The sequence below is a fragment of the Ovis aries genome, chromosome 26 (genome assembly GCF_016772045.2).
Source record: "Ovis aries strain OAR_USU_Benz2616 breed Rambouillet chromosome 26, ARS-UI_Ramb_v3.0, whole genome shotgun sequence".
Lineage (NCBI taxonomy): Eukaryota > Metazoa > Chordata > Mammalia > Artiodactyla > Bovidae > Ovis > Ovis aries.
In genome coordinates this window covers 23,183,090-23,204,060 of record NC_056079.1, presented here as the reverse complement: position 1 = coordinate 23,204,060, position 20,971 = coordinate 23,183,090, and the positions used below count along the sequence as shown (strand labels likewise).

General features: G+C 44.7%; 1 protein-coding gene and 1 long non-coding RNA gene across 9 annotated transcripts in view; one reads left to right on the top strand and one right to left on the bottom strand.

The window, feature by feature from the left end:
- LOC121818076 (uncharacterized) overlaps positions 1–20,971 on the bottom strand; it is a 222,741-nt gene that overhangs the window by 128,228 nt on the left and 73,542 nt on the right. For all 3 annotated transcript variants that reach the window (XR_009598622.1, XR_009598623.1, XR_006058187.2), the window contains exon 3: positions 1,771–1,911. This is a non-coding gene — a long non-coding RNA (uncharacterized LOC121818076). The remainder of the gene's footprint in view (positions 1–1,770; positions 1,912–20,971) is intronic.
- TRMT9B (tRNA methyltransferase 9B (putative)) overlaps positions 1–20,971 on the top strand; it is a 74,981-nt gene that overhangs the window by 15,624 nt on the left and 38,386 nt on the right. The window contains exons 2-3 of one of the 6 annotated variants that reach the window (XM_042241459.2): positions 10,111–10,375; positions 17,910–18,163. The exons of 4 other annotated variants lie outside the window; for them this stretch is intronic. The gene's annotated coding sequence lies outside the window, so the exon portion shown is untranslated. The remainder of the gene's footprint in view (positions 1–10,110; positions 10,376–17,909; positions 18,164–20,971) is intronic. One more of the 6 variants, XM_042241458.2, reaches the window with a different exon arrangement.

Sequence of the window (20,971 nt, the reverse complement as noted above, 5' to 3'; positions counted from 1 at the left end):
CAGCCAAGAATACTAGCCTAGTGGGTAACCTATCCCTACTCCAGGGAATCTTCCCAACCCAGGAATCAAACCGGGGTCTCCTGCATTGCAGGCGGATTCTTTACCAGCTGAGCTCCCAGGGAAGCGCTGATTCATTGCCTATACCCCAATACAAAATAAGAAAGTTAAAAAAAAAATGATGCATCTGATCTCAACTTATTAGTCCCTTTACGGAAATTGTTGTTATTTAGTCGCTCAGTCATGCCCTGACTCTTTTGCAACCCCATGGACTGTAGCCCGCCAGGCTCCTTTGTCTCGGGGGTTCTCCATATAAGAATCCTGGAGTAGGTTGCCATTTCCTCCTCCAGGGGATCTTCCCGACCCAGGGATCAAACCCACGTCTCCTGCGTTGGCAGGGAGATTCTTTACCATCTGAGCCACCAGGGAAGACCTTTATGGAAATAGAAACATTAAAATATGGCCCTTCATTTGAAATTTTTTAATTTGGTTTCCATTGGGGGTTTATAGATCTGGACAGTAATACTGACATGTCTGGAACAAACAAAGAATTGCCACATTTGCTGGGTGGGAATTGCTCCCTCTCTTGAAGTCTCATTGGCAGATACCAGCCTTCTGTGGAGTCAACCAAGAAATCTCATTCATCTGTAATAGCAGACTTGAAGAAACTTAATAAACTTTTGGTGATCAGTAGTAACTGAGCTTCAGAAAATACATCTGCAGAAGTTACCTGCCAGCCAGAGATGATAGCTGAGAGCCCAACAGGTGTTAAGGAGCATTGAGAAAAGAAGACCCAAAGTGAATATCTCATGGGTGCCGAAAGTGAACAGCATCCACAAGTCTGCTGGAATCAGACTGCACTTGTATTGCTGAGTACCAAAAAATTATCAGGCAAATCCACACAAAACCCTGCACATACATGTTTATAACGCAAACATCCCAAATTCACAAATAATCAAGATGTCCTCCAACAGGTGAATGGACAAACTGTCTGTTCATACAGTGGTATACTAGTCTCTAGCTGTTGTTGTTGGTGGTGGTGGTGGTGGTGGGTTTTTTTTGGCTGCAGCATGCACAACTTCCCTGACCAGGAATTGAACCCACACTCCTTTCATTGGTGGTGTGGAGTCTTAACCACTGGGCCACCAAGGAAGTCCTGGAATATTATTCCATGATGAAAATGTCTATGAAGCTACAGAAAGACATGGAGAAGGAACTTTAAGTGCATAACTGCTAAGTCAATAAACCAGGCTGAAAAGGCTAAATTCTATATAATCCCAATTTTTAGACATCTGGGAACAACTACAAAGACAGTGAAAAGATCAGTGGTTGCCAGGGGTTTTTGGTGGGGAAAAAGAGGTGAATTAAGTGGACACAGAGGGTTTTATGGCAGTGAAACTATTCTGCATGGTGTGTGGGTAATTGTGGATACATGACATGTTGCATGTGGCAAAGCCCATAGTACACAATTATACAAACTGTGAAGTCTACTGCCTACTATGGACACATTAATAATAATGCATCACGATTTGCTCATCAGTTGTAACCAAAGTTCCACACCAATGCAAGATGTTAATTTTTAAATTACCTATATATTAAAAAGTATATATTAATAGGTACTTCATGTGCTAGAGAAGAAAATGTAAAGAATGTTACCTTCAGTAGGCCAGGTAATGGCATGTCAGGGAATATGGCTCAATTCAGGGACATTAATAAATGAGAGCATTTCTGTCATTCCAGTCCCAGCTGGAACATTTTACAAGCAGCACTTACCCTAGGCACTGACACTTCACCCAAGCTCTTAGGAGATGAGGAAGATGTACTCAGTGAGACTTCTGAGCAGACTACTTCTTGCCATCCAGTTGAATATGGGGTAAAGACTAGGACCAGAGCCCAGAGAATCCACTGACAGGCCTGAAACCAGAGAAAAGGTCGCTTTTGAAGCAGTCTAGGCCATTCATCATCAAGGCCCTCCAACCTTCTATCATTAATTTTTCCCTCCTGCAGACACTGCCGGGATTCTCCAGGCTGGCTTTCCTCTGCAGGAAGCTCTTGAGACTTTGCATCTAGTTGGCAGAAATGCAAACCTACCTTTTCTTGTTTCGCAAGCCAAGAATGTTATATTTCCCACATGACCATGAAAAATCGGGCCAGACGATCCGCCATTCCCTTAAAAAAGCTACACAGACACACGTGCACATCCATATGTATGCAGAAGATGTATAAACCTCCAAGTGGAATGTTCAGCCAGATATTTTAAAAGTCATTTATGTTAGATAATCTGTCTATTTTACTTGGTAAACCTTAGGCCTTTTGAGATGCAGTGGAAGTATGTGCATACAGGAGAGGTTTATTCTCATTAAGATGATTATATTTTGGATATGTTGATGGTTTTATGTATAACATACCACTTTAGGATGATAGCGAATGTTCAGAAAGCAGAAGTTACTCGGAATCCCACTACAAGTGCTGTTAAAAACAGAAAACTGTATTGTAGGCAAGGTACACCCTGTGGACTCAACTGTCAAGTTACAAACTTTTAACCACATAGTTTGATGCTCTTAATGATTCCCAGGGTTTTGTGTATTATCTTTGTCCATTTAAAAAAAAAAGGAAATTGAAGGATAATGGAATAATTTTTAAAATGAAGGAAAACTATGTATTTTGACACAGAAATTTTTATTACAGGTAATAGTAATCATTAAAGCATTGATTCAGGTTATTGAATACTTTGTGTATCAATTAATTTAGTTAAAGCTGTGACTACTTTAGTTAGAGCTTGGATTTGTTTATTTAAACTAGACCAGAGTGTGGCAGGGTAGACCCCTGCACTCGCAGAATTAGTATAGGAGGATTTTAGTCATTCAGAAACATAATTATATAGTTTTCTTTTACTTATGCATTGGCTCTCAAGTATTTATAATGGCGTGCATTCTCACTGTGACCAGAGCTTAAATAAACCTCACTCCACAGCTGACATTTTCCTCGCCTGACCATGCCAACATCATGGTCTTCCCTCACCATCCTTACATCCTGCAGCCATTTCCTTTCAAGCCTTCTTTAGCATCCTGAACCCTTCGCTTGAGCAGCACTGAACCGAGGCTTCATGCTGGACAGATGACCAGTGGCTTCAGAAAGAATATTTTCTAGTCCACATACTAACAGTGAGTTCCCCAGGTCTCAGCAAAATGACCATCCTGTGGAACTCAACCATAGTTTCTCTCCAGGATGGTGTTTCTCTGAAACCGAGTGATGGAAACAGGTGGCAGGACGACCCGAGAGACCTTGGTGATGGAGTGTGTCGGATGGCAGCCAGGCTGCGATGGGTTGAGAGGAGACTGCAGGACAAGCAGACGGGTGGGATTCATGGACCCCTCTTGAAAAGGGAGGAGGAAGACGAGAGTAAAGCTTGAGAGCAGAGGCAGGGCCTGGCAGGGCTTGCCTTGTGTGTGGCTTTGTGTTTCTGTTTAAGCAGAGGGGGCTCTGTGTGTCTGCTAGCCGAGGAGAGGAGGCCACGGGCAAGAACCAAAGGCCGGGACAGAAAGAGGGGTGAATGCGGCTGATGTCCCCGTAAAGATGGGATCCATGGAGGAGAGAGGCCAGCCTTGGTGAGGAGTCTGAGGATTCTGAAACAAAAGGGATGCATGAGACTGGAGCACAAAGAGGGAAATGGAAGAGGTTTGCATTTTCTTAGTGAAGTCGGAGCAGAGTTAGCCTGAAAAGGCACTGTTTTGTCAATATCCCTGACTGCCCAGGGAATTAAGATCCTGATGTAAACAATCAAAGTGAAAGCTTTGGTTTCACATCCATTTGCCCCCATCTGACCCTAGTTTTTCATGCATGAGCTGTGCAACATCTCATTTTCTAACAGTTTAGGAGGCCATCAAACAAAGATCTGGTGAGCGAAGTACACTATCGCTTGGCCCTTCTAAGGAAAAGGCTACTTTTAAACACTCAGGTCATTATTGTCCTTTTTGAGTTGTTGTTTAAAAACTATTTATCAAAAACATTATATTCTATCTTTATTTTTCAATATTTCACCTGTCCACGTCATTGGAATTGTACATCTTGGGGGGCTTCCCAGGTGGCTCAGTGGTAAAGAATCCGCCTGCAAAGCTGGGGCCGCAGGAGACGCGGGTTCAATCCCTGGGCCGGGAAGACGCCCTGGAGGAGGAAAGGACCACCCATTCCAGTATTCGTGCCTGCAGAATCCCATGGACAGAGGAGCCTGGCAGGCTACAGTCCATGGGGTCACAAAGGGTCGGACCCCACTGAGTACGAGTGAGTGAGTTCCAGTTCATGACAGACACATCATCGCCTTTCCTGGTAAAATAAGTGTGCATGTCACAAAATAGACAGTGTCTTAGCATGGGCTGGCATGACCACGTACCACAGACAGGGTGGCTTAAACAACAGAAATATGTTTTCCCACAAGGCTCCAGCCGGTCTGGTTTCTGGTGAGAGCTCCCTTCTTGCTGGCTTGCAGACAGCCACCTTCGCCCTGTGTCGTTTCATGACCTTCCATCCGTGTGCACGTGGAGAGAGACCTCTCTGGTGTCTCTTACCCTGCCGGATCAGGACCATACTCTTATGACTTAATTTCATCTTAATTACCCTCTGATAGGCCCTCTCCAAATACAGCCACATGGGGAGTCAGAGCTTTAACATGTGAATCCTGCAGGAGATGTGGGCATTCAGTCTACGAGGATGGCCCCCTGGATGCCATTCAGTGCTTATCACCATCACCAAGATAAACTGCCACCTTGCCATCAGTGCTTTATGTTAAATCTTCTGTCTTACTTTTTAATTTAGAATCAAACTGTATTTGTTTTTTTTTAAGTAAATTATGATGAAACTGTGAAGTATACAAACAGTATTTATAGTTTTCAATTAGAAATAATAAACAGAGTTTCCTTATAGGCTTACTGCTGAAGAAACCAACACAGTCATAAAATGGAATATGAAAACTGAAAAAATTAAACTTTCCAAAACAGTCTGGTTTATTCCGGGCACAGACTTAATAACTCTTGCTGCTAGGAGAAGTACAATTTACTGCCATAGGAAAGCTGAAAATGTCAAACATATTGTTATAAAATACAATGCAAGCTGCCTGCAAATTAGACCTCTTTTTTTTCAACTGGCATATTTCCTCCTTCTGTGCAGCTTTTATTTCTGTGGCCCTTACTTTGAATTCAGTGCCTCAGCGTGTGATGTAAACATTCAAAATCCGTCACGCACTGGCTGGTTTTAGAGGTGAGGGCTGCTGCTGACAACAGAGGGCATTGCAAGGTCTGAGCTATTAAGAAGGAGCTCAGCAGAAATGAGACAGAACTAGCACTGATATGAACACACAGCCAGGCGCTGAGGTCAGCGAGCTCTGGGTAAAAAAAAAAAAAATGAAGTTTGACCATCAGAGGACCAGCGCCCACGGACTAAGCAGGAGGCCAGTAAGCCTTTCTTAGCCTCTAGATCATAACCCAGAACCAACACAGTACAGATGTCATCAAACTGGTTCATCTAAAACTCATGCCTCTAATGACCCAAATGTTTTTTTCTTCCTATTTTAGGTAGATTTCCAACAGGTTTAGTTGTTTGATCTCTCTTAAACTCCAAGCCAATGAAGAGCAGCAAATTAGAAAGGAGAAGAGAGAGAGTGAAAAGTGACTGCCCACAGCAGTGCAGGGCAGAGAAACAGTCAAGACGCCACTCAGCGTAAATGCAGACGCTCTGTTAGCATCGCTGGATGCTGGAGAGCACTGCTGCTCTATTATGAAAGGGAAAGGGAAAGTCGATCAGTCGTGTCCTACAGTCCATGGAATTCCCCAGGCCAGAATACCGGAGTGGGTAGCCTTTCTCTTCTGCAGGGGAATCTTCCCAACCCAGCGATCGAACCCAGATCTTCCGCATTGCAGGCGGATTCTTTACCAGCTGAGCCACAAGGGAAGCCCAAGAATACTGGAGTGGGTAGCCTATCCCTTCTCCAGAGGATCTTCCCGACCCAGGAATCCAACCAAGGTCTCCTGCACTGCAGGCGGATTCTTTACAAATGCATTACGTAGGCTCTTTAGAAAGACAGAACGGAATTCCCTAGTGGTCCAGTGGTTAGGACTCCACGCTTTCACTGCTGAGGGCATGGGTTCAATCCCTGGTCAGGGAACTAAATTGTGGGGAAGCTGTGGGGAATGGCCAAAAAGAAAAAAGACATAAAAAGTATGTGGCATATTTGAAATATTCCCCCAGAAGTGATTAAATAAACAATACCTTGGTAACAAAAAGGGTCAACCTCAGCTGCTTCTAATGTTCAACTATGTGACCCAGTTTTGTTTTTTTTTTTTAATTAAAATTGGTCTAAATTTTGAGTTTAGTTCAGTTCAGTCTCAGTTGTGTCTGACTCTTTGAGACTGCATGGACTGCAGCACACCAGGCTTCTCTGTCCATCACCAACTCCCAGAGCATACTCAAACTGATGTCCATCAAGGCAGTGATGCCATCCAACCATCTCATCCTCTGTCATCCCCTTCTCCTGCCTTCAATCTTTCCCAGCATTAGGGTCTTTTCCAATGAGTCAGTTCTCATCAGGTGGCCAAAGTATTGGAGTTTCAGTTTCAGCATCAGTCCTTTCAATGCATATTCAGGACTGATTTCCTTTAGGATAGACTGGTTGGATCTCCTTGCAGTCCAAGGGACTCTCAAGAGGCTTTTCCAACACCACAGTTCAAAAGCATCAGTTCTTCAGTGCTCAGCTTTCTTTATAGTCCCACTCTCACATCCATATGTGACTCCTGGAAAAACCATACCTTTGACTAGATGGACCTTTGTTGGCAAAGTAATGTCTCTGCATTTTAATATGCTATCTAGGTTGGTCATAGCTTTTCTTTCAAGGAGCAAGCGTTGTTTATTTTCATGGCTTAGTCACCATCTGCAGTGATTTTGGAGCCCAAGAAAATAAAGTCTGTCACTGTTTCCATTGTTTCCCCATCTATTTGCCATGAAGTGATGGGACCGGATACCATGATCTTAGTTTCTTGAATGTTGAGTTTTAAGCCAGTTTTTTCACTCTCCTCTTTCACTTTCATCAAAAGACTCTAGTTCCTCTACTTTTGGCCATAAGGGTGGTGCCATCTGCATATCTGAGGTTATTGATATTTCTCCCGGCAGTCTTGATTCTAGTTTGTGCTTCCTCCAGCCCAGCATTTTACATGATGTACTCTGCACATAAGTTAAAAAAGCAGGGTGACAATATACAGCCTTGACATACACCTTTCCCAATTTGGAACCAGTCTGTTGTTGAATGTCCAATTCTAACTGTTGCTTCTTGACCTGCATACAGATTTCTCAGGAGGCAGGTAAAGTGGTCTGGTATTCTCATCTCTTTGAGAATTTTTGACAGTTTGTTGTAATCCACACAGTCAAAGGCTTTGACGTAGTCAATAAAGCAGAAATAGATGTTTTTCTGGAACTCTCTTGCTTTTTCGATGACCCTTGGCAATTTGATCTCTGGTTCCTCTGCCTTTCCAAATCCAGCTTGAACATCTGGAAGTTCTCAGTTTAAAAACTGTTGAAGCCTTGCTTGGAGAATTTTGAGCATTACTTGGCTAGTGTGTGAGATGAGTGCAATTGTGCAATAGTTTGAACATTCTTTGGCATTCATTGCCTTTCTTTGGGATTGGAATGAAAACTCACCTTTCCCAGTCCTGTGGCCACTGCTGAGTTTTCCAAATTTGCTGGCATATTGAGTGCAGCACTTTCACATCATCATGTTTTAGGACTTGAAACAGCTCAGCTGGAATTCCATCACCTCCACTAGTATTGCTCGTAGTGACGCTTCCTAAGGCCCACTTAACTTCAGACTCCAGGATGTCTGGCTCTAGGTGAGTGATCACACCATTGTGGTTATCTGGGTCATTAAGATCTTTTTTCTATACTTCTTCTGTATATTCTTACCACCTTTTCTTAATATCTTCTGCTTCTGTTTTGAGTTCAGTACCTGTCTATTTAGCACAGGACTTCGCAGACCAGTACAGGAGCTGGCTGGCACATGCTCATACCACCACCCTCCCAGAGGAGGAGCAAAACAGACACAGGAGACCAGAGAGGCTAGGCTTCTAGAAACAGGTCCCGTTGGAGGTGGGAGGAGCCTGTGTGCCCTGGAGTTGGCCCAAGGGGAGGTGCGTGGCAGGGGAGGGACAGCTGACCACCTCATTTCTCCAGCTCAGAGGAGCAAAAAATAGAGGTTACAATATTACTTGTTCACCTTTTTCAGTGTCCCTTTCAAGTTTTACATTATGAGATTATAATTCAAAGGTATTTGATCAGGTAGCATAATACCACTGGCTAATACTTCAGAGGTATGGGAAGTGTAAGTGACAAGATTTTAGGTAGCATGAAAATTAATTTTTCCACAGTACACAGAAGAATTGGGTTGAAGCAGAAATGTTCTGTGGATTTCATGTGCAAATTCTGTTTAACTCTAGAGCCCAACGTAAATCACTTCCTATATTTGTTTTCTCTCTGAAATAATCATCTAAAGGTATGCCCAGGGCCCCAAAATCTTGTCAGTTAAATTAAATACTAATGTGTTAGGCAAAAGCCAACAAGACTCTGGTTGGCAAAAACCAAGAAGGGTGGCTCAAAACGCCATCTGAGACTTTAGGAAAACCTGTTCCATGATGGCACAGACAGCGGCAGAGTGAAAACTTAGGAATCGAGGGCTTCAGAAGCAGGTTGTTAACTCCTGCTCCATCTTAGCGCTTCCACACACAGACAGGCCCTCCACAGACCTCAGGAAGTCAGAGGGACAATGACAAACATTTGCGTACCCCAGCAGTTCTTCCTGTGGAGTTGACATTAAAATAACTTCCTCTGTTGGCATGTGACCAATTCAGGCTCTCTCCATTTAGATTATTTCAAACATTTTGCCCCTACTGAGCTAAACCTTCCTAATTAAAGCAGCTTGTTAACACTCATAATTTCTAGGGAAGGCAAATTCTCCTGAATTTTCCATGTTTCTTGTTAATAATGAAAGATGTCCCTCCCACAGTAGAATTACAATCACTAATCAACTTAGAAAACCAGATCAATACTGAACACATTTTTAGAACACTGTCTTTCTAAAATAGAAAGTAGTGAATGTCCATATGAATGCAATAACTGCTGCTGCTAAGTCGCTTCAGTCGTGTCTGACTCTGTGAAACTCCATAGAAGGCAGCCCACCAGGCTCCTCTGTCCCTGGGATTCTCCAGGCAAGAACACTGGAGTGGTTGCCATTTCCTTCTCCAATGCATGAAAGCGACAAGTGAAAGTGAAGTCTCTCAGTCGTATCTGACTCTTAGTGACCCCATGGACTGCAGCTTACCAGGCTCCTCCGTCCATAGGATTTTCCAGGCAAGAGTACTGGAGTGGGGTGCCATTGCCTTCTCCACGCAATACCTGGGAGTACGCTATTAGCAGATGATGGATTTCTTTTAAAGCACTGTTGCAAGTTTGACTACTGTCACTGCCATTGTCAGGCTGAATGAACTTGGGATACAGTTTCTAAAAAGAGACACCACCATAGATGAATTTCCGTTTCCAATGAGATGCTACCCAGATCATAAAAGACACTCATGCTAAGGGACTATACAGGTCTGCAGAATTATGTGCCTTTCCTGGGATGTGGCCTGTTTTATAAAGACAAGGTCAGAAGGGGAAAAAAGTGGGCAGAGATTCCTGATTTCTATTCCTTTAACCTAGAAAGCCACGGGCTTCTTCTTCGGAATTTCCGGAAAAGAAGAATTTTCCTTCTTAAACAAACACGGATCCTTTAGCAATTTCTGATATATTTGTCATAAAGTGCTACTGCAGTGCTCTTAATTACTAGAATCTCTTCATGTTCTCTACTCTGAGATCTGGGTATTTATGGCATGCAGAGTGAGAGGAATCCTGTCAGGGAATCAGTCACCAGGAACCCTGGTGATGTTCTGATGTGAGACCTAGAGTCCCTGTTGCCGGGATGTTCCGTCGCCCCCTCTGGGAGGGATCAACCCTCAGGGTGAGGAGCCGAGGCAGCCCAGAGGGTTCAGCTCTGAGTCGCTCACAGGAGGCACCAGCAAGACACCCCCACCTCTTCTGCAGGTATTTTTCAATGCAACAATGTCCGCTAATTACGAGAAGAGCCGAGCTATGATGAACAGATGACATGCTGTGTATTAACTACTCTGGCCTGGCCTGAACAGCGTCACAGAGAGATGCAACCGACCTGCCATCCTTCAGAAGCTGTCGCAGAGGCATCTCCTCCTCAGACACCTGCGATAGCCGGAGTCCCTTCCCCTTCACGGTGACACCCAGCCTTCCATCCTGGGCTGAGACACAGCTGCCTGCTTCTGTGTTCACACAGCTTGTGAGTCCACTGTCCTGTTTTGTGTTACTTATATATATAAATACATACATGTACACACATATGTATACATATGTGTGGATATATACAATATGTATATGTACGTGTGTGTCTGTATATATGCGTGTGGGGGAGAGGAGAGAGAGAGAATTATTTGAGATCCCGGCTTCCTCACTGATAGTGAGCCTCCCTGACGATCAATCACTACAACGCTGCTCGGTTTCCTTCCAGGAATGAAAACTATGTTTTCTTACTCATATACACTTTATACACATACATATTGTATTTCACCTCTGTGAACAGAAATGTAGAAACAATTTTCTCTGGGTCTCTGTGACTTCATCTTAGATATAAAACAACAACAACAAGCAGATTCACTCTGTTCACTTTTGTAGACCTGTGCTGTTGTTAACGGAGAAGGCAATGGCACCCCACTCCAGTCCTCTTGCCTGGAGAATTTCATGGACGGAGGAGCCTGGTGGGCTGCAGTCCATGGGGTCGCTAAAGAGTCAGACACGACTGAGCGACTTCACTTTGACTTTTCACTTTCATGCATTGGAGAAGGAAATGGCAACCCACTCCAGTGTTCTTGCCTGGAGAATCCCAGGGGCGGGGGAGCCTGGTGGGCTGCCGTCTATGGGGTCACGCAGAGTCAGACACGACTGAAGCGACTTAGCAGCAGCAGCAGCAGCAGCAGCAGCAGCAGCAGCAGCAGCAGCAGCTGTCCTTAAACAGACCAGTCTCTTCTTTCCCTGTCCTTGAACTTTTGACTCTGTGATGTCTTTTGCATAAGCCTGTTTTTCCTCTGTTCTCACTGTTTCTAAAGTAGCGTTAGACCTTTATGTTGCACTGTTCTCCATCACACAGAACAGTAAAGAGAGAATGGTTACAGCAGTTGCACGCTACTTTGTACTGCACCATTATTCCATTTCCTTCCCAATCCGTTGCATGGACTGTTTTCCAGTTCCACTCATGGATCACTATCCCAGATCGTCCTGTGGACCATTTTCGGGTTCCTTCTGAGGATCATTATTCCAGTTCATTCTCACGGCTCCGTGGATGCAGGGCTCCCTCGGGTGAGCCTGTGCCCCATTGCTCAGGGTCGGGCTGGTGCATTCTGAGCTGCCTGATCCGTTTAAATGTCAGGGAAAGAGAAGAGCTGGCTGCTCTGACCTGGTCTCTGTTGAGCTATTGCAATGTATTCCGAGTGTCAAATGTTTCATGCAGCTTTCAATATTAACACTGCTCCGAAGATTAGGGCCTTAAAGATATCCAGGCAAGTTTAAAAAGTATGAGCTACAGAAAATTAGAATTTCATCCGGACCTGGAAATAGGAATTGGCACCAAAGCTTTTTATTCAACTGTCAGTCACTTCACACTTTGCCAGGCTCCGTCTATGGAAAGGATACGCCTGAGGACAGTGATGAGAAGAAATTCGAGTCTGGGATAGACTCTCAAGGCTTGAAAGTTCTCTTGTGCTCTTGGGATGGTAAAGCACTCTTCTATCTGAAGAATCAGAGTCTTTAATGAAGGAAGGCACTTCACAAATGATCTCTACTTTTTTATATTGAAGATGAAGTCACAGATACCCAGAGAGGCTAAGTGACTTGCCAAGGTCACACAGCAGTGACAGCGTAAGCCTATGTGGTCACCAATACAGTTAAGAGTTCTCCTTTTGAAGTCTTTTATTTGTGAAGTGTAACGTACTGGTGTTTCGTTTTTCAAACTGTGCATTTTATCGGCTGAATGGATGTAAAGGAAGAGCACCCTCGTGTGCGTCCCCTCTGCTCTCACACCGCTTCACTGTGGTCCCCAGACGTGGAGCTTTCCCACACATCAGGCACCTCTGCTGCACCAGATGGGTATCCTACAATTTAACTCAATCCTGACACCACCCGCCTGAGACAGATGCGGATACACAAGATAAGGGCTCAGTGCCACAAGACTGCCACCCTCCCTCCCACCACACACACCTCAGATGCCCCTGGAGGTCCAGGCTGTCATCCGTGCTCTAACCAACTGGTTATCAACTGGTGGTTCCCATGACCCCCTACTCAGATTAATTTGTTGAAGTGGCTCACAGAACTCAGGAAAACATTTTACTTAACTGGGTTACCAGTTTGTCTCTCAAAAGGTATAACTCAGGAAGAGCCAGATGGACGACATGCACAGGGCAAGATATGGCCCTTTCAAGGCCCCAAGCTTCTGCCCCTTGGAGCTTAGACCGTGACACCCTCCTGACACATGGACGGGTTTCTGTCCACCAGCACGGAAGCTCTCCAAATCCTATCCTTTGGGGTTCTTACGGAGGAGTGATTGATTAAATCCTTGGCCCTTGGTGTCTGAACTCTCTGGAGGTCTGAGGCATAGGCCTCTAGGTCCAACTCTCTAATCACATGGTCCCCCAGGCAACCAGCCTCATCCTTAGGGACTTTCCAAAGGTCACCTCATTAACGGAAACTCTGGTGTGGTTGAAAGGGGCTTGTTATTTATTAATAACAAAAGACACCCATTTCACCTTTATGCTCTGGAACTATTTCAGGAACTGAGAAAAAAACACATAACAAAAGATGCCTCTAAGGCTTTCATATAGGAAATTATAAGGGTTTAGAAGCTCTGGGCCAAGAACAGTGGTGAATACATATTTCTTAGCATAAATCATAATATCACATTGACTACTTACAGATAACATGCCCTAGAAGCACAAGAAAAATATGGAGGAACCCCCACTGAGTAAAATCATTAAACAAGAGAATGGCGGGTGGGGGGGCCCGGGGGGGGCGCGGGGGGGTGGCGAGGGGGGCGGGGAGGACATAAAATGGATACTGCTACAATTTCAGAAAGAGGCTGGCAAATTCCAGCTACTTATTTTCCCCCTGGAGATATCTGCATGTATATTTATATATTACAAGCACATTTTCATGACTAGAATTATTCTGGTTTTTTATATTCAAATTAAATATTTCCTATTCATTCATCCAACGAAGATGATATGGGTGCCTGTTCTGTGCCAAACTGTGGTTCACCCTGCATTCACAGGGTGTATAGCTCAATGAACCAAAAACAACTGATTTCATGGTGCTTACAAACTAGTTAAAGTAGATAAGCAATAAGCAACTGTAGCAGGTTGTTGAAATGGACCACACTCTCTTGTTTTCATTTCTTGCACAGAAGTGCAGGAATACAGTACTATTGGTCAATATGCTGTCAGGAAAACAGAAACCTCACCAGTTACATTAACGGAGAGAATTTAATGTAAGGAGATATTAAATGTAAGGTTAAACAGATATTAGAGGATCAAGAGTCATAGGGGCAGGACAGTAAAAGCAACTGAATTGCCACCCTGCATTGGGGGAATTAAGAAAAGTGAGTGGGCTTTTCAGAACCTGGAGGCTTAGAGGAGGGGCTCCTAGAGCAGCAAGCAGACCCCGGGGCCTAGAGAGGGTCTATGGGGGTAAGACCCAGACTCTGGGAAGCCAGCACTGGCCAGCTAGAGCTGTTTCCTCAAGAGCCCAGACAGGGGCCCCTGAGGGTCTGGGAGCAGATCTCCTGGCCTGGGCGCTGCCTGGCATGGAGGGGTCTCTCAGGGGTAAGCAAAGGGCTGAGGTTTGGAGAGCGGAAAAGAGCTGGGACTGACTGCTCCCAGAAACAAATGGTCTGCCAGGGCACAGGGCTGTTGCCGGGTGACACTCGCAGGAACAGGAAGCAACCCGAAAGGGGCCGGTCCCTCTCCTTCCTCTCACCTCCAGGACTCACTTTGGTGCAGTGTGTCCTGGGTGCAAAGCCACTTGGCAAGGAAGAAGTATTGTCTGCAGAGCCCTCACGCCCACAACACAGCTTGTGGAGAAGGAGGTGCAGGGCCCACAACGTCACAACAGGCATGGTCCCAAAGGCATGAGGGGCAGTTAGCCTCACGGGCTGAAGCTACTTGCTGCAATACCCAAGCAGGTCATGCAGGAGGACGGGCAGAAGTCCATTAAAACTTCCCATTTTAACCATTTTTAAGTGTACAGACAGTGGCCTAAGTGCCTTCACATTCTTGTGCAACCAACTTCGAGAAGAGTTTCCTCTTCCTAAGCTGAAACTCCCTCTCCATGAACCTGTAACTCCCCCTCTTACTCTCCCAAATCCCCCAGGCCCCATCTCGACCCCCACTCCAGTCTCTGTCTCTATGAATCTGACTGCTCTAGGAAGCTCCCAGAAGCAGATCATCCAGGATTTGTCCTTCTGTGTCTGGCTTATGTCACTTGACACAATGTCCTCAAGGTTCACCCACGTTGCAGCACAGGTCAGATTTCCATTCCTTTTTAAGGCTGGATACTGTGAAATTTGTGCTTCCCAGGTGGTGCTAGTGGTAAAGAACCCGCCTGCCAATGCAGGAGATGCAAGACACGCAGGTTCGATCCCTGGTCGGGAAGATCCCCTGGAGAAGGACATGGTAGCCCACCCCAGCATTCATGCCTGGAGCATCCCATGGACAGAGAAGGCTGGAAGGTTACAGTCCAAAGGGTTGCAAACAGTTGGACACGATTGAAGCGATTTAGCGCAATATGAAATTTGGTTTTATGTTCCTTAGGGCAACATCCATGCTGAAGGACCTGGACACTGGGGAGACGACTGACTTAGCAATATTGTTTTTACTGTGCTGTGGATACCCACTTTCCTGCGCTCACTCTCGCTCTCGCTCTCGCTCTCTCTCTCTCCCTCACCCACCCACCCACCACACAGCATCCTGGGGAAGAGAGAGAAATGTCTGTCTCATCCCTAAGTGGCAGGGTCCATAGAGAAACTGACTAGGGATGGTGAAGTGCTCTGGGGGTAGCAGCTGGGCTCCCTCCCACCACACACACCTCAGATGCCACTGGAGGTCCACGCTGTCATTCTTGCTCTGACCGACTGGTTATCAACTGGTGGTTCCCATGACCCCCTACTCAGATTAATTTGTTGAAGTGGCTCACAGAACTCAGGAAAACATTTTACTTAACTGGGTTACCAGCTTGTCTCTCAAAAGGTATAACTCAGGAAGAGCCAGATGGACGACATGCACAGGGCAAGATATGGCCCTTTCAAGGCCCCAAGCTTCTGCCCCTGGGAGCTTAGACCGTGACACCCTCCTGACACATGGACGGGTTTCTATCCATCAGCATGGAAGCTCTCCAAATCCTATCCTTTGGGGTTCTTACAGAGGAATGATTGATTAAATCCTTGGCCCTTGGTGTCTGAACTCTCTGGAGGTCTGAGGCATAGGCCTCTAGGTCCAACTCTCTAATTACATGGTCCCCCAGGCAACCAGCCTCATCCTTAGGGACTTTCCAAAGGTCACCTCCTAGGAGGAAAGGGGATGGGAAATGTGTTGTGTTTTTTCCAGTCTTGCCTTTTATGACATCACACCTATCTTCTTCTAAGCTGCTGCTGGGGGGACCACGACCACCCCTCGATTTTAACACAGACTGAGGACTGGTTTTGTCAAATTGACACCAGTAGCAAATGCCTGGGGCAAGTCAGGTGTTATATTTTCATTTTTTCTTAAATCTCATCTTCGATTTTCTTGTTCTTTTCTGGCATTCTTTAATCTACACCATCAAAATGAGTTGTGATGCAGTTATAATAAATACTGCCTAGTCGGTGCCCACGGGGGAGTGGCCTTTGATAACAGATCTCATAATCAATACTGGGCTTTCTTATTTCCTTCTTCTTTGTGTCCTCCTCCTGGAGCCACCCCCACGCCTCACAGGGACACACATTCCTCACCCAGATATGACCACCTTCATTTCCTTTATTTTTAGATTCTGGAGATACCATTCTGCTCCAACACGGAGTCAATGTAGATGCACAAGTTCTTGAACATTTTCAGGAAAACCAAATATTCTTTGGACTATTTGATCTTTCCCTCATTTTATCCACGTTCTTTTCACATGTATTTCCTCCAGGGTAACCTTTCCCTTTCAGTCCCTGTTGGGATTGCAGAGAGGGTCCCGTTCTCTCAGGGTTACACATGTTATTGTTTCAAAGCCCTCCATTCATTCTCCTCATAGGATTTCAACCAGAAATGCCAGTTACCTTTGTTCCTACCGTTTCTGCTATAAGGAGGTCCTGTGTAGCATCTCTCTTTCTCTCTCTCTCTTTAGTTGCTAAGTCGTGTCCGACTCTTGCCTCCACATGGGACTGTAGCCCACCAAGCTCCTCTGTCCATGGGATTCTCCAGGCAAGAATACTGGAGTGGGTTGCCATCTCCTTCTCCAGAGGATCTTTCCAACCCAGGGATCGAACCCGGGTCTCCTACACTGCAGGCAGATTCTTTACCGACTAAGCTACAAGGGAAGCCCCTGTGTAGCATAGGGAACACTGATTAGAGAGGCAGCTGGTTTGCCTGCCTCGTTATTTGGAGGGAGTAATACTCTCATTAAAGGATCACCACAAAGTATAAAAGCTGGGGTCACTTGCTGCTTTGCTTTTCTATCAATCAATCATATGTCTGCCCCCCCGCCCCCACCACTGTCATTCACTTTCGCTGAGTCACTCTTGCATTTGCTTGTAGCTTCTCGAGAATAAATGCCACCCATCCCAGTTCTTCTCAGAACCACCAAAGCTGCTGTTGCCTAGTAGTTGCTCGGTCGGTATTTCTTGGATTAAAATAGTCACAGTAGAATTCTAACAGCACATGGCTCACCTCTCCTTTAATGCTAATGTGCATGCGTTGTTCAGTCGTACAGTCGTATCCGACTCTGCGACCCCATGGACTGTAGCCCGCTAGGCTCCTCTGTCCATGGGATTCTCCAGGCAAGAAGACTGGAGTGAGTTGCCATTTCCTTCTGCAGAGGATCTTCCCGACCCAGGGATCAAACCTGTGTCTAATGCATTGGCAGGTGGGTTCTTTACCGCTGAGCCACCAGAGGAGCCCGCTAACACGTTGATTACTACTTGTGATCCACGGTCTCCTAACCTCATTACTTTCTTGTTCTGCACAATCTCTTGATTTAATTCACTTCCTTTTTTGTAGTGAGATGGGTTTTAAATTATAAATATTAACTGTTTCTGGGCGAAAAAGAGTTCCTAATAAACATCTTATTACCTCTTCACTGGACTGGCCCAACAACTTTAACTTGTTGATTGTGCAGTGACTGTCCATGTAAATAGAGATGGTCATTAACTGGCTCCTCGAGTTTGCCTCTTGGGTCAGTCCACTGGACTAGGCTGGCGCTCAGGAGAAATCTGTTTTTTAAGCTCTCTGAATCGGACCAAACTGTATTTGGTCATGGCTGAACACTATATGCCTTCCCTCTTTGGGAGTAAATGGTAAGAGTTAAAGAAACATCACTGCCAAGTTTTAGAACAATGATTTCTAAATGATCTCTAGAATAGCCTGCTCTGAGCTTCATGTCTGTCTTACTTGGTTGTCCTTCAGATAAACAGAAACACTTATGTCCAAACCTAAACCCTTGCTCAGATGTATTCCTTCTGATGGTGAACTACAGCATCATCTAAAGCACCCTCTTTTTTATTCTTCTCTGCCTTTCTTTGTGTATTTTTATCATAGACATTGACTGAATGCTGTGTAAACTCCAATACCCAACAAGACATCAGCGATCGTGAGCTCCACTGTCCATATCTGGAAAATGCTGCCATCAATTACAGACATAATGGATATCTACAAACAGCCCAGGCAATAACGCGAAATACAATGTGTTACCGGTCACTATGGCATTTCCATTACCAATACCTAGTCCTTCGTACAGCCTTTTGCCTGCAGATGCAAGTATCCTAAGTAAATTTCTCTGGACGTGTTCTCAGGTATTCCAAGGGAAGAGTTTTTCAGGGTTTATATACGGTCATTACCAAAGTTTCCTTTTGTCTTTCATGCTTACTCTCTTTCCCTCTGTGTTAGGACGCTGGTGGTACCTCTTACAGGGTCAGCCATATCAGTAGCACTGCTTCCTCTTAAGTGTGTTCTTTGTCTTAACTCTTCATCAATTTTCGTTGTTGTTGTTCAGCCACTCAGTCATGTCTGATTCTTTGCAACCCCATGGACTGCAGCACACCAGGCTTCCCTGTCCTTCACCATCTATTGGAGTTTTCTCAAACTCATGTCCATTGAGCCGATGACGCCATTCAACCATCTCATCCTCTGTCGTCCCCTCCTCTCCTGCCTTCAATCTTTCCCAGCATCTTTTCCAGTGAGTCAGCTCTTCACATCAGGTGGCCAAAGTATTAGAGTTTCAGCTTCAGCATTAGTCCTTCCAATCAATATTCAGGGTTAGTTTCCTTCTGGATTGACTGGTTAATCTCCTTGCTGTCCAAGGGACTCTCAAGAGTCTTCTCCAACACCACAGTTTGGAAGCATCAATTCTTTGATGCTCAGCCTTCTTTATGGTCCAACTCTCACATCCATATATGACTACTGGAAAAACCATAGCTTTGACTAGACGGTTCATCAGTTAGCAAGTCCTACTAATGTGATGCTCTCTCCTTAATATCTCCTGTATCTCACCCCCTCCTAAGCATCCTTAATATCATTATCTGTCTAAAGGATTTTACTAGGTTCTTTCTCTGTGAACCTGTCCAGGAAATACTAGTCTACACTCTTGCTGTAGACTTCTGGAAACAAAATCCAAATTTGTCTTTTCTCTCACTGGCATAACTGTTGTTCACCATTATGTTCAGGATAAAGATCTAAACTCCGTAGAAAGTTAAACTAGGTCCTGTGTGGTCTGCTCTTCCAGGTTCCTATAGTATCACCCGCTCTCCCTTCCTGCCTCCCCACTGACTGTTTAGTTAGGAGTGTGAAGTCAGGAATCTAACTTTCTGGTCTGAAATCCTGGCTCTGCCACTTACTAGCTATGTAACCTTGGCAAGTCACTTGTGTTCTCTGTGCCTCTGCTTCCTTATCTGTAAAATGGGGACATGGTGGTTCCTGTCTGATTTAGTTACTGTGTGGCTTCAGTGAGTTAATATATATGTTAAATGCTTATAACAGGGCCTCGATAACAGTAAATAATTAATGCACATTGTGTGTGTGCATGTCTTGCTATTATCGTTAAGTTACTTGAAGTTCATCGAAGTCTCATTTCTTTTCTGTAGATGATGTTTCTGATAGCTAGAACCGCCCACTCCCATTTTGCCTGACTCACCCCTACCATCTTCTGAGCTGTCAGCCTCTCAAGGGAGCCTCACTGCCCCTCCCCCTGAACAGGCTGGCTGAGCTGCCTCACCTACAGTTCCTACAGAACCTGTGCACACCTGGATCATAACAGTCCTCACACCAGGTGCGGGCTCTGGGCATCTGTGGTTTTACATACCTGATGATGGCCCAAAGATCTATGATGTAGTGATCTGTAATAGCTCTGTTTTATCTATTAATTTATCAATCAACTGATTGACCTGTCGATCCATAGGTATAACAGTCAAGGCATAATTAGTTTAGGGATTCAGAAGCTCAAAAGCTCTCAGGATGTATCCATGCCAAAAGTGAAAGTAGTACCATATTTTAACTTTCTATTTCTTTGTATGCTTCCTATATTAAACTCTGGATTCCTAAATTGGGAGACTTAAAAAATCTTTATCCCTAAGCACCTTATATATAACAGAAGTTCAATTAGTATTTGTTGAATGAATGAATGAATCTTTTAAATTTAATACAGAAATTACTTTTTTTTTTCCCCTGAGACATAGTTTGAGGTGCTGAGTCTCTTCCCAGGAAAATACACACACTTGGTTAACCTCAAAATTTCATAAGGTTTGAGTCACCTTTGTTCTCAAAGATGGTTTCTAATTTATTCAAGGAGAAAAGAAGAAGAAATGCATTTTTAATACTAGATACTCCATAGATGTGTGGCTGATAAAATGAAAGGACTGATCCAATTCAACTTATTAAAAGAAACTACCTACCCTATTTTGTCTTTGTCCATAAACTTCTTGGAAAAGATAAAATTATTCATTTTTAACAGAGGCAAGTTTGGATCATAATTCAGTAAACTTATGGAAAGTCAATTATCTTTATAGGTACTTGAGGAATATGATTTGGGTGAATAGAGAAGTTCCCCACCCCTGCTTTCTTTTCCACCCCAGTAGCTCACACATGCCCGCGACACTATCTGAAATTCTTTTCATTCACTACACTTTGTGACTAAGTCTCAGAACACCCTGTCCTCAGTGCCTATCTGAGAGGGTGAATGCATTTGGACACTCATGCCTGAAGGCAAGGTGCTTAGACAGTCAGGCTGGCTGGGGACAGAGAGACAGTCAGGCTGGCTGGGGACACAGCAGCCCCTAGGTCAGGGCTGGAAGCGTGAACCCGAGGTGTCTTGCTTTAGGCTTTGCCACTAGCATGGAGTTTCAGACAACGTCATCTCCTATTCCTTAAAAAATTGGGAATAAAACTGCCATATGACCCAACAATCTCACTACTAGGCATATACCCTGAGAAAATCGTAATTGAAAGAGACACATTTATACCAATGTTCATTACAGCACTATTCACAGTAGCTAGGACATGGCAGCAACCTAGATGTCCACGGACAGATGAATGGAATACAGAAACTGTGGTACATGTATACTACGGAGTGTTATTCAGCCATAAAAAGGAATGTTTGAGTCAGTTCT